Source organism: Alligator mississippiensis, chromosome 5, assembly GCF_030867095.1.
Source record: "Alligator mississippiensis isolate rAllMis1 chromosome 5, rAllMis1, whole genome shotgun sequence".
Lineage (NCBI taxonomy): Eukaryota > Metazoa > Chordata > Crocodylia > Alligatoridae > Alligator > Alligator mississippiensis.
In genome coordinates, this window is record NC_081828.1 from 204,113,828 (window position 1) to 204,127,279 (window position 13,452).

General features: G+C 43.0%; 1 protein-coding gene across 11 annotated transcripts in view; it reads right to left on the minus strand.

Moving 5' to 3' along the window:
- The window catches only part of RBM33 (RNA binding motif protein 33), a 173,390-nt gene that overhangs the window by 74,060 nt on the left and 85,878 nt on the right, over positions 1-13,452 (minus strand). The window lies entirely within an intron of this gene.

The window sequence follows — 13,452 nt, forward strand, 5'->3', positions numbered from 1 at the left end:
TCTAAAAAACTCAATCTAGTGAAACTCAAAAGGGACAAGCAAAGCCCTGTATGTGGGACAGCATAATTCCATGCACAAATACAGACTGGGGAATGATTGGCTAGGCTGTGGTATCGCAAAATCCTGGACATTACAGCAATCCACAAGCAGAATAGGAGCCAACAGTATGCTCGCTGCTGGAAAAAACATTACAGCATACTGGATTGTATTGACAGAAGTGTCTTTTGCAAATCAAGGGAAGTGATTCTTCTGTTCTATTCAACACTGGTGAGGCCTCACCTGGAGTACTGTGTTCAGTTTTGGGCCCCTCACTTCAAGAAGGATGCAGACAGATTGAAAGAGTCCAGGGGGAAGTAACAAAAAGCAATTAGGAGCCTGGGAAACATGACTTCTGAGGACAGGCTGAAAGAACTAGAATTTAGTCCATGGAAGGGAAAACTGTGGGGAGATTTGATAAATCTTCAATAAAGAGGATGGAGCTAGATTTTTCTCTGTGGTTGTAGGGGTCAGAACTAGGGGCAATGACCTCAAATTGCAGCAGAGGAAATTTAGACTGGAGATTAGAAAGAAGTTTCTGATTATGTCAAGCACTGGAACAAGCTACTTGAATAGCTGTGGAACAAACTAAGGTCTAGCACACTGTGAATGGGGTTGGAGGAAGTGGGGGTAAGATGACAGATTTTAGCATCATTAGCTGCCACTGATAACATCCCATCATGCAATTTAGTGGTATGGTGAGACTTAACCATACTCAGCGATTCTAAGGAAAGAGCCTGTAAGTTCAAGAACAGGATGCCACCCTATCACAAAGCTATTAGAGGTGCACTGATACAATTGGTCTAATATCAGATCAGTACAGATACAAAGAAAATTTTCTGCATCAGAAATGGGCCCGATACAGCTGATAATTTGTCTGATAAATGCCCGTGCGTGCGCACAGTTGCAGCGCAGCGCAGCACGTAGGCAGTGAGGAGCAGAGGCAGCAGCGTGGAATGCTTCATACAGCTGGTAAGTCTGTTGTGGTGGAAGGGGAGGGGGGAGGCGGAAGGGATGCGGGGGTGGCAGATCAAAGTCCCCATGGTGAGGCAGGGTATGGGTGTGGGGCTGCCCAGCCAAGGCTGGGACAGAGGCACGGTTCATGGGGAGGGGGTACGAGGCAGCTCCCGCCGCTGTGCACAACTCATCCGGTGCTTGTCTGGCAGCTCCTGCTCCTTGTCTGAGAGGGCATGGGGCGGGGGGACCGTACACATGTGCCCCCAGATCTGGAAAGGGCAAGGCAGGTTGGGACCAGGCTTTTCCTAACCAGCAGATCCAGGGGAATACACCACCATGCTCCATGCCCTCCCAGACTAGTGACAGGAGCCACCAGACAAGCACCAGACGATCCACGCACAGCAGCAGGAGCCACCCCCCTCCCTTCCTACACCCTCCAACAAGCTGCACCTCCATTCTGCACCCACCTTGGCTCCAGCCCCAGCCCACCCAGATCCAGGGGCTACACACCTCCCCTGCCCCCAAAGCGAGCCACTTGAGGCTCTGACCCATGTCCCTCCCTGCCCTGGCTGGTCAATGCCTGCCCCTGCCCCATTCCCTCCCACACCCCAGGGGCCTTGATCTGCACCCCCCCTCCACCACACCAGGCTTACCAACTGAAAGCAGCTCTTCAAGCTGAAGAGCTGTGCATCGGAAATTGGATGGGTATTGGCCGATATACCTCCTTAAAAATTGGCAATCAGTATCAGTACAATCTCTATCGGTACACCCCTAGAATCCATCCATCCAGGCGTGTGCGCGTGCAGCCATGCATCATGTTTACTTCAGTAAAAGGCAAGGTTTTTCTTCCCAATGAGCATGGGGCCAATCTGCAAATATGAGGAAGTAGAGAGGGGAGCAGGTGCCCCACTGCAGCTTCTGTGCCCCTCCTCCCCTCAACTCTCCCCTTATTGTCAAGCGCAACTTGGCTCCTGCTCAGGTCTCTTCTGAGCATGGAGCACAGGAAACTCCCTCCCTTGCCTGGCCAATCAGCAGCACCAACACTGCTGCAGTGAAGCAAGGGCTGAACTTCCAGGTGCTATGTTCTGGGAAAGAGCAGTCCAAGCAGTTTGACAGTGGGGGGGAAGGGGAGAATAGGGGAAAGGGGGAAGAGGAGATGGAGACTGGGGAAAGTTGGGGGGATGGGAGTGAAGAAGCAGAGGCTGTGGAGAGCTGTGGGGGGATTCAGGTGGCAAGAAGGCTACTGGGGGGGGAGTGGGAGGGCAGAAGGCAAGGGAGCCACCTGACCTGGCCCTCCTGCCCCCCATTTCTGCTTTCATTGCTGGGGGTGGGGGCAGGGAAGAGGGGGAGTGTTGGAATCCAAGAAAACTTCCCAATTCTTAGATTCTATACCTGGAAAATTATAACAAGTTCGTAATTTTTCCATAATCAGAACCTAATATAGGAGTGTGAGGTCATCTAATATTTGAGTAAATACAGAATGTAGTGTATGCCTGTGCACATATGGGGGTGCAAAAAAAAAAGCAGGGGAGGGTATGCTTATATAGCACAAGGAACCACAACAGATACCTTTGCTAGCTATGAACAAGCCAGCATGTCTACATAATGCAACACAGACACTAACTTGGGGTCCAAAAATCAAGTGTAGCCAAATTAGAACAGTGCCCCACCAGACCTAATTAATTGAGGCAAAGCATTGCACTGACCTCATTATACTACTCTCTCTTCCAAGGCATCTGTATACAGAGGCAGCGAAGCCTTCCATTTATCTGCCAAAGAAGTCCGGCACAGAAACAAACTTTTTCTGCACTATCTGACAAGTTTTCCTCAGCTGGAGTCTGTAAGGACCACAAATCCATTGGGGAAAAAAAAGTGTGGCCGAGTTTCCTTGATCAACAATCTCTGGCCTCCCCCTGCACTGATGGCATGAACAAATGTACACTTTAAATGGAGAGGAGGAGCTGCTGCTGCTCAGGAACATGCATCAGCTGTTATGCTGTAGCCACTCTCTCTGCACGAGACCAGCAATACTAGTAGGGGGTTGCGTGAAACGGCTGTTTTGATTCAGTTTTGGATTCGGCTGTTTTGGAGGACAGCGTCTTGTTTTGGTGTTTCAGATCACTGTCTTTTTTCGTTTCGGCTGAATATCCTCTAAATCTGTTTTGAACAGGCTGCAAGGGAAGCTCAGCACAGGCCTACCTAGCCAGGCGGGGCCTGGGGCCTGCAGGGAGCAGGACGGGGCCATAGATAGCTCATCTGGGGAGGACCGCTGCCCACCATGCAGGCAAGGAGACCCGACCCCCCCCCCCCCCCCACTTGGATCTCTACTCCCTGTGGAGCCAAGTCGCATGGCAGGGAAGCAGTGCAAAGCAGTGAGCAAGCCTGCTGGTCTCTACCACACGACTCAGCTCTGCATGGAGCAGAGATCCAAGCCGGGGGTCTCCGTGCCGCCACTGCCAGCCCCACGCTGCCCCAGATCCCTGCTCCCTGCGGAGCCAGGTCGCACAGCAGGGACCAGCACTGCCCTGTCATGCAATCTGACTGTGCAGGGAGCAGACACCTGTGCTGGGATCTCCTCTCTGCCGCTGCCCCAGATCTGGGTCTTCAGGGAGAAGAGGTCATGCGGCAGGGACCAACACTGCCCTGCCACATGACCTGGGTCCACAGGGAGCAGAGACCTGCACCGGGGTCTCCTTGCCGCCACTGCCCACCTCATGCAGCCCCATGTTGCTGGGCAGCAAGGGGACCCCTGGCACAGAGCTCTGCTCCCTGCAGAGCCAAGTCACAAGCCAGGGCAGCAGCATGCAGCAATTTCCCTGCAAGCCTGGCTCCAAAACTCAGAAATTTTCCAAAACATTTTGGACAAATGTTTTGGACAGCAGTTGTCAGACAAAACTAGTCCATCACTCCTATCCTGCGCTGATTTGATTCAACCACCCTAGAGAGTAAAAGGTTTAGTCGCTCCTTTACCAGTCTCCAAAGTTACACAGTCTCTTCATTTACCTACTTAATTTAGTAGAATGAACTATTGTAAGCTTAACCATGACAGCCTTCACAGCATCCATAATATTTACAGAAGTTGACAGTGACTTGTATACTTCGTTATCTAACCGTTTACATTATAAAACAGCCTTGTAGCATTGAGAAGTCCAAATACTTCCATAGTTTTCAGTCAACCTTTTAAATGCAGCAAAGGAAGAGGAATCCTTCAAATAGAGGCAATATTTTTGCCCCATGAAATTGATTGTATTTGACTAAATTATATAGTTAAATTGTCACTGTCCCTTTTCCCTGCTGATGTGGAAAAAAAAAGGTTAATCTGTCAAAGTAACAACTGAACATCATAAACAGTCTAAAGAGCCAGGCCCAGGTTGGAACCATTGCTACCATGAGAACACCTACAAGCTGCCATAAAGAGAAGGAAGAAAGCCAGTCTTTCTCCCACGCGGTATCACTACCCTGAAGGACAGAACACACACCCAAGAGACGCACCTCATCAGCCAACGGATCCAGTACAGGATCCCAGTAGCCTCTCTACTCTGGGAAAAGAGGCTTTCATTGCTTTTAGCTGAAGTAATTAGATCCTATTGCTTAAGCCATAGCTCTTTGCATTGCAGTACTGCAAGCACACAGTTCAACAAGCCAGTTGAGGAAGTTGCGTACCTATGCACTCAGACAGTATATACTGATATAATTAAAAGCCTCTTCTGCACAAGCCACTTGTTTTTACACAGGGTATTGAATTCAGTACTTTCCTCGTTGTTCAATATGTGGCCCCAATGCGTGGCTTATCCAGCATTACACTGGAACAGTGGCACAGGCAGGCAAAGAAGCCTATTTCACTGCATATGCACTGGCTGACCCGTGAGACACTATCTTCTTCCCTGGAATCCTCTGCCTCATTCCCTATGCACCTTCCAAGTGGTGACAAATGAGCCAGGACCCCCTCCCCCCCCGATTCATTCCCAGACCTGGACCATCTGGTACTATGGGAAAAGGAGTATGTGACCGTACGATCAGAAGATTACTATAATGAATTTATGTAAAGGAGCTCAATGAAGGCTGTACAGGCTAACATTAACTCTGCCATGAAGTAAAGTTAATTCAGTATACTTACAGGTGCAAGCATGCACATTACATTTATTTTCTACATATTTTTTAAAACACCAGCTGAAAAGACAAACATTACAACAGGTGCCATTATATTGACAGCAACACAAGTCATTGGCAGGGTTAAAACCATTAGATCCACGGCACAGATCTCTGCCACTTGGACTAACTAACAGACAGCAGTATGCCGTCATCCCGTAGGTGCATCAACTCAAAGGAGATGAGACTTTCTGGTAGGAAGTTCCACATATTTGGTAATGCAGAACCCTAGTTTCATGCGGGGGGTCAGAGGGAGAATGGGTCTCCAGGAGACCAACTCTTTTGTCCGTTTTTCCAAACCTGATCCCCAGCATTGTCGGTCAGTCTCAGTTCCCACACCTCATCTCTCCCCTTTACCCACAACCTCTAGTCACACCCCCGCAGCTACGCCCCTTTAATCTCCAATCTCCATCTTAATCTCTGCTCCAATCTGCTCCCTACCATTGCTCAGTGAATTTCCACAAGTTTTCCCTCAACAACTTCTAGTAACTCTCCTTGCCCGGCAAGTTCAAATCTTCTCTACAGCTCATCAAAAAAGGGGTATTTTTAAATATGACCAAATTTGTATTCTTCCTGATCTTAATTTAAAAAACAAACAGACTGGCCATTTTGACTGAAATCTGAAGAAAAAAATTCTAAAGCAGACAAGCCATGGCAAATTTTATCCCAAACTGCAGAAGAGTGGCAAACACAGGCAACTGAGAACAGCCTTATAACAGGAAATGCCAGACAACCATTTTAAAAGTCTGGGCCATATACTATTGTACTTATTAGTACACCTATGCATTAGTAGGAGCAGTGTCAGAAGATCAAGGGAAGTGACTCTTCTCTTCAGCACTAGTGTGACCACATCAATTTTGGCCCCTCCAGTACAGAAAGACTGTGGATGAATTGCAGCAAGGGAAATTTAGGTTAGATATTAGGGAGAACTCTCTCACTAGGAGGGTAGTGAAACACTGGAGCAGGTTACCCAGACAGGCTCCACAGTGAAAGCTCCATTCTTGGACCTGGCTAGACAAAGCTTTGGCTGGGATGATTTAGTTGGGGCTGGTCCTGCTTTGAGCAGGGGGTGGGACTAGATGACCTCCTAAGGTCACTTTCCTAATTTTCTATGATTTGACTGTCTGGCCACCACGCAAAAAAGCATCTCTTGATGTTAGGCATCTAGGTTGTAGCTGTACTGGTCTCGACACAAAAAGGAATCAGAACTCGTGGTAAAGGTTATATTTTATTAGACCAACTAGATTTTTGCAAAAAAATAAAAAAATACATCTTTAATTGCAAGCTTTTGGGTACAAGCACCCTTCTTTAGGCATAGGAGAAAGACCGTAAAAGTTCTCCTATGTAGAAATGAAAGTTTATTTCATAGGAGAGTTAAAGGTATGGTAAAAATCTGCTGTTTAGAACGGTTCATTTTATGCAGGTTAGGCTTAGAGAAAAATTGGAATACCTCAAAGTTGTTTGGTGGCAAGCAGGATGGAGTCATATTTCCTTCTGGTTATGATGTTTCATATTTCACAGAAGAGTAAAAGGATGAAATGCTTTTCTGGGCAGGAATTTCTTATGTGGTAAGACCAGAAGTTAATGACAGATGAGTGCTCATCCTCCCCTCATGACTTGGGAGAGCTAGGGCCACCCGTTTCTGATGGGGTTTGGCCTCCCGCTGTCACTCAGGCCTGCAGCCTTGGGGTGCTTGCACATCCCTTGCTACCTCTAAATTCTCCGGTTTCAGCAGTGGCTAGGCATGCCTTCCACTAACCACCTAGTGCAAGGAGTGCAATTCTCTCTTTTAAATTCAGACCTAGCCACCATCACCCAGGCTAGACTACTGCAATACCTTATGTGCAGGGATGCTCTTGAAGACTGTTTGGAAGCTGCAGCTGGTGCAAAATGCGTGGCTCACCTAATGGGGGAAGATCACCAGAAGCATATTACTTTAGTGCTCCAGAGTCTGCAGTGGCTTCCTGCTCCTTTCCAGGCACAATTTAAGGTGAAATATAAAAGCCCTAAGTGGCTTTCGTTCTATGTACTTAAGGAACCACTTCCTCTCATCATGATCCCTTACATCAGCAGAGAACAACTTTCTGTAGGTACCGCCTGCGTGCCAAGTTCTCTTGGACAAAACGAACGGAAAGCTGTTCTTTGTTGTTGTTCCTTGGCTCTAGATTTACCACCCCCTTGAGGCCTGCTAGAGCCCGAGCCTGGTCATCTTTCAGAAGTAGGCCAAGACCTTTTTATCTGGGAACACTTGTAACAGGTTGGGTTAAATTTTGGGTATTCTTTGGGGAATTGCTTTATTATTCTATCTTGTTTTAAGATTGTTATTTTAAGTCACACTAAGTCTTTTTGGAAAGGATAGCACAGAAATCAAATACATCAATTAAACAAACAGATATAAAATATTTTAAATGCTTAAGTGCAATCCTATTCCACCTTGCATCATACCCTGATAAACATTTACAGCCCTGCTCACTGCTTTTTGTGACTTAGTTTTATGTCTAAGATAACAGTATGTTACAAAAAGTAGGCATATTAATGCTTTTCCAGGCAAGTGAGCAAGGTAGAATAGGACCCACAGGCTCCTATTATGTTGAACAGGAATCTGGTCCTATATACATTTTACAGCTGAAGTTCAATGTCCTCCGTTATCTCTAAGAGTTGCTTTTTTTTTTTTTAAATTACAGTAGATGAATTGGGAAAATACAATAAATCAACATCACTTTTCTTCTCAAATAACTTGGTGAATATCAAAGTAGATGTCAGCACTCTTCATATGAGCTTAACAGATACCTAATTAACTTATTATTTTCTTTAACCACAACTGCAGTGTCCCATTATGTCAATATTTTTCATGTATACTAATTCTTGGAACAGTATTAAAGGAGTATTGTTAGAATTAAAATATAGCTTACTATATAATGCAAAAACGGTACAACAAAAAATTAGCTTTTTCAGTGAAAAGCAAAAATTAAATCATTATCTAAACATGGTCAGTGAAAACAGATCAAAACTATGCTTTTAACTTTTACTTTCATTTTTTCATTGATTGCAACATGTATGTTGCAAGTAAGAAAAACTGGAATATGTTCATTTAAAAACATTTTTTTCACTGAGCTATTTTAAGAGAAAGTTTTCATTGTTTTTATTGGCATCAGGTCTCAGAAATGCTTTACCAAAGTTTTGCGTCCAACAGACACACACAGAAACAAAGCCACAAGAACAGGGAGAAATGTTTGCACATCTTCCTATCTGCATTCCTGTCCCTGCCACAGAGTTTTTTCTCCCCTTGTTTGTTACATTTGCTGAACTTCCGGTTACACTGTAACATAAATGGACATCAATTTGCCAAAAACTCATTACTTGCATTTTTAAGAAAAAATTACAGTGTTAAATCAGGATAATTTTATCCAATATACCAATAAGTTTGTTATAATATCTGCTATGCTGAATATTATTTTTTCAAGTCTTTAAATCAGTGACATTTTAATGACAATATCAAAATTCCCCTTTATATATGGTTTAAGTAACTGTAGAACAAATGAAGAAAGAATAATTTTACTTTTTTAAAACGCATCTGGAAATGCTGAAAAAACGTGTAGAAAAAAGAGGCATCGTCTATGCATCACTAAAATAGCATTTGATATTGTCTAGTCAGCTATTAAACCATATTATTTAAGCATTAGTCTTTGCTAATCCATTTTAGCTGACAGTTGGAAATATCCAACTTCAACATTTTGCTACTTACAGGTTTTAGGTTTTAAACATGTCATTTTGAATAACTAGTAGAGAAGTACATGAACTAACACTTACTTTCAGGCTGATAATATGAAGGATGATTCATGCAAAGTCAATTATAAATAGGTTTGTTATTCACAGAAAAGAAATGTGAAGTATGGACATTTTTCAAGATTAGCAACCAACTTCTGAAAGAAGAAACTCTAAAATCTGTTCCTTCTCTTGCTGATTTCAATGGACTAGGTGCTATGATTATTAAGCAAGGTTTGATTTAACAATCATTAATAAATGGAAGAATAATTTAATATTGTACCTATATTACATAACACTACTGGTTCTGCTATTTCCACTTTATAGCATGTTCAGCGTTAGCTCTTCAAGGAAGTTCAATGCCTTCACCACAGTTCTAATAAATATTTATTTGTATCGTGAGTAGGATCCATTACACACACAACATGCCAAGCCTTTAATTTTGAAAACTGTATTCAGCAAGTAGTTTGCTGTTAATTCCTTTAACAGCCTTTGATATTATGGGTTTGTTTGTTTGGGTTTTTTTAAAGGCAGAACATTCACAGCTATTAAACTTCAAATATTAACCAAGACCAGGTGCAGCAGTTAGTTTTCATAATGGCATATTTTTGGTAAAATAAGCATACTGTAACATAGATGCATAATAAATTTTGATATGCACAGTAGTTACTTCCATTTTTCATGGTTTCATATCTGCCCAATTTCAAATTACAAGAAAAAACTGAGTGAACATGTTAACTACTTTTTTTTTCTCCAAAAAATCAAAAACATTTTTAACCCATTACTTTGCTTCACTCGCCAGCCTTCCAAGAAAGTGCCTGTCCATAATAAATCTTATCACTTAGAATACCCATTTCATAAGGATTACAGTAGCATTAGCAGCTTTCCTAGCCCAGAGAGCAGGGGCATCTGCAAGCTGAATGCTTGTACTGCCCCCTCAGCCCCACAGATTACTACCTAGAATTGAATGGCTATCCATGCACAAAATCTGAGGGAGGAGAAAAGAAGGGTCTTAATTTAGTCCTTCCCCCACCACCCACAATTTGGAAGCAGCAGTTTGATCCTCATATTGATCACTTGCTAAGACTGCACAAAACTGAATAGGAAAATATGCTGGAGTGCTTACAATGAGTTTCTGGTGCACAAAACGTCTAAAAGAAGATACAAGCAGCTCAGCAACAGCCTGTCATAGGGGGTGCTCATTTTTATTGCAATAGTATTAAAAATATCTGTACCTTAGATTTCAATGGCACTTTATACAAGAAAAACATCCCAGTATAAAGAAAACTACATGCTAAGCTAGAGTTTAGCTTCTTTAACTCACTTCAAAACCCATAGCTGTAACATTCATTATCATATTCATCTCGGAAGGCAAACTTAGTAGTAGAGAGAAAACATTTGATTTTTTCAATTTTAAAGTGTTTTCATTTGAACATCAACTCAAGTTTTAAGCGCTGTTTAAGGTCTGAGTGCACCAAAACCAGAAAAAAGATCTCACTTACTAGCAATGTTACTAAGGGTATTTCTCCTATTATCAAAGTTTAAAAGGTATGTAGAACTTCAATGAGGAGGGACTGAAAGCACCATATTTCTTAATCCCTGTTTAGCAGACAAATCCTATGATGCAAGCATTTGAAATCTGCAAATCTAAAGGAGAGCACCAAATTAAAGAGGCTAAACTACTACAGTGAAATTGCACTCTTACTGCCTGCTTGCTCTAAAGATGAAAAATATTGCTATTAACTATGTTCAGCTACAGCCACCTGAGAATTTGCCATAGCCCTCCCAACCAGTACTGCCGCCACCCGCCCCAAGAGCCCCCTCCCCCCCACAATGGAAAGAGCCCAGTGCTGCTCCTGGCCTCAGCCTGCACCAGGCAGCAAGGCAGAAGCCACCTTCCTCCCATGCCCAACGGATGAGCTGCAGCTCCATCCCACATCCTACCCCAGCTGGGCAGTGCCTGCCCCAGCCCCACTCCCTCCCTCATTGCTGGGGCCTTGATCTGCCCCCCACGCTCTGTCCGTCCCCTCTACCACTTTCCTATCCCCCAACGGACTTACCAGTCATACCCTGCTCTCCAAGCTGCCAGCATGCACGTTGCATCTGCACACATGCACGTGGCATTTATTGGCGACATTAAATCAGCCACATCAGTCAAAAAAGGTCAATTGCTGAAAATGTCAATTTTCCTTATATCAGTGCAGATATGATATGGATCAATGCACCTCTAACTATCATCCTTCTTTGAAGGCATGATGGTAGAGATTCATTCCAGCTTGTAAGTTCCTCATCACAAGCTTTAAGTAGGGCTTTACAGGCTTGGAGCAAGAAAGGAACTATAGCAGGTCATGCTTCTATATCTGTATATGTCCCCGGTCCGCACCTCAGGAAAACTAAGAAAAGTACTAAGCCTTGTTAGTCTGAAGTCAGGCAAAAAGCAGGATAAAGATGAACCTCCTGGACTAACTGAATTAGAGATGCATAAGCTTTTGTGAACAAGAGCTCACATAAGAAACATGTGCATCCCATCTCATCAGGTCTGTAAGGCATCTCTACCCTGCCTTCTGTCAAAAAATTAGACATATGGGCAGTCCTTGGACTTACGACACCAATTGGTTCCTGAAAACCGCATCTTAAGTCGAAACGTTGCAACTCGGAACCATGTTTCTTATGAGAAACAATGTTATAAAAGGGGGATTGGTTCCTGAACCAAGGCCCGATACCCTATTTTTCACCAAAAATACCCCAGAATTTTGTACTCAATCAATTATAGATGAGTAATATAGCTACATTAACGTATTTATATTGTAAATATAAATCATATTGATTTGGAAGGACTTCTTTGAGGTGACTTTGCTGGACTTTTTGAAGGGCTCTTGATTGGACTATTTGAAGGGTTCTTGGCTGGAGGTTTTTCTGGAGCCTTGTCTGCTTTTTTAAAGAAAGTGTCCAAGGAAGTTTGGACAGATGTTCTCCAGGGAGATGATCAACACAGCGAATTTGTTCGCTGGCATGGCATGGCATCAGATCAAGCTTTGTAAAGTCGAAACTGGCATTGTAAGGTTGAAACAGGGTGTCAATTTATAAAGGTTGTAAGTGCAAAACGTTGTAACTCGAAACATTGTAAGTCAAGGACTGCCTGTACTGGGTAATTTCTTTATGAGAAATTAATGTGTTGCAATAAACTCTGAGCTGAAATGGAGCAGCCCAAGGCTGGCAGAAGGCTCAGGGGATCAGCCACGGGCTCTGAGTGGCAGTGGAAAAGCTGGCTAGGGTACAAGAGTGCCGAATGTGCGGAGCCATGTGGCTAGGCAGCAGGCAGGGGTCTGGCCCCCTGCTGCCTGGGTGCAACGTATATCTGGGTCAATGTTTACATGTGCATTTCACCATAGTTAATAACTCCACCTTAAGACAGTATTGTCGCCAACAGTACTATCTTATGGCAGAGTTAATTTACTGCACCCTAATACCAGCACTTGTGTAGACAGTGACACTTACTTTTTAGCTACTAATTAGTTAAGCTAATTAGTCAACTGTGAAGTAAAGCACACATGTAGATGCACCCACTGACTTTAACATCCCAACACACTGAGTGGGGGAGCCTTAGTTTCAAAGAAGTCTTTATATAAAAACTGAACACATTTGTTCTGGAAATCCTCAATCCATCATGGAATTCATCCCAAAGAAACCAAAGGTGTAATTCTTTGAAATTTTACTTTGAAAAGATTTTTCCTTTTAAAATGAGAAAGACTTTGAACAGAACTAAATTAGAAATATGGCAGATACCCAACAGATGATGTTTAAAACTTTCTCTGGTACCACAATAAGAAGCGCTTTAGAAACATCCAAAATGCACCTTGAAGTTAATTTAACAATAAAATAAGGAGAAATTAGTATTTAAATATCCAATAAATCTTTGATTTTGCTACGTTTACTCAAAGAAAAACATACCCAACCATTCCTCTTCCCATACACCATAAATTAGGGCCCCATGCATTGACACTGCTACGAAATCTTACATGCTGTGTTAGTTATGATTACCCTTTTCATTAACTTTCATTATTCAGTGCATCTAAGGCATAACTTAACATGTTATCAATCACTTTGGCAAAAAATGCAATGTTAAGTTGTGTCTACAAATCATTATGGAGTTGTGAATAGCTCATTGAACATGACTTTCACACACAGGCAATCCTACCTTCTGAAAGAATGTGAGATAAGGTTACTTTAATCCTTTCAAAGAATTGCACTATTTTGCTTTCCTTTTTATCCCCTTAAATATCCTTCCTAGTTAAGAAATTAACATTCTCTCTCATACAATTCTTACACAAATTATACTTTTACTTTTCTGCATCTCTTGTTAATTACATGATGTTATCTGCAATAATCTATTCAGAAAGCACCGATAACTTTGGTTACCAATAAAAGGGAAAACTTAGCATAAATTGCTTAGCACAAAGTTAATCTTATAAAGCAAGGAATAAAGAGGATCTAACAGCTATTATATGACTTATCAGCTTCCCTAAAAGGGTCACTCTACACTTT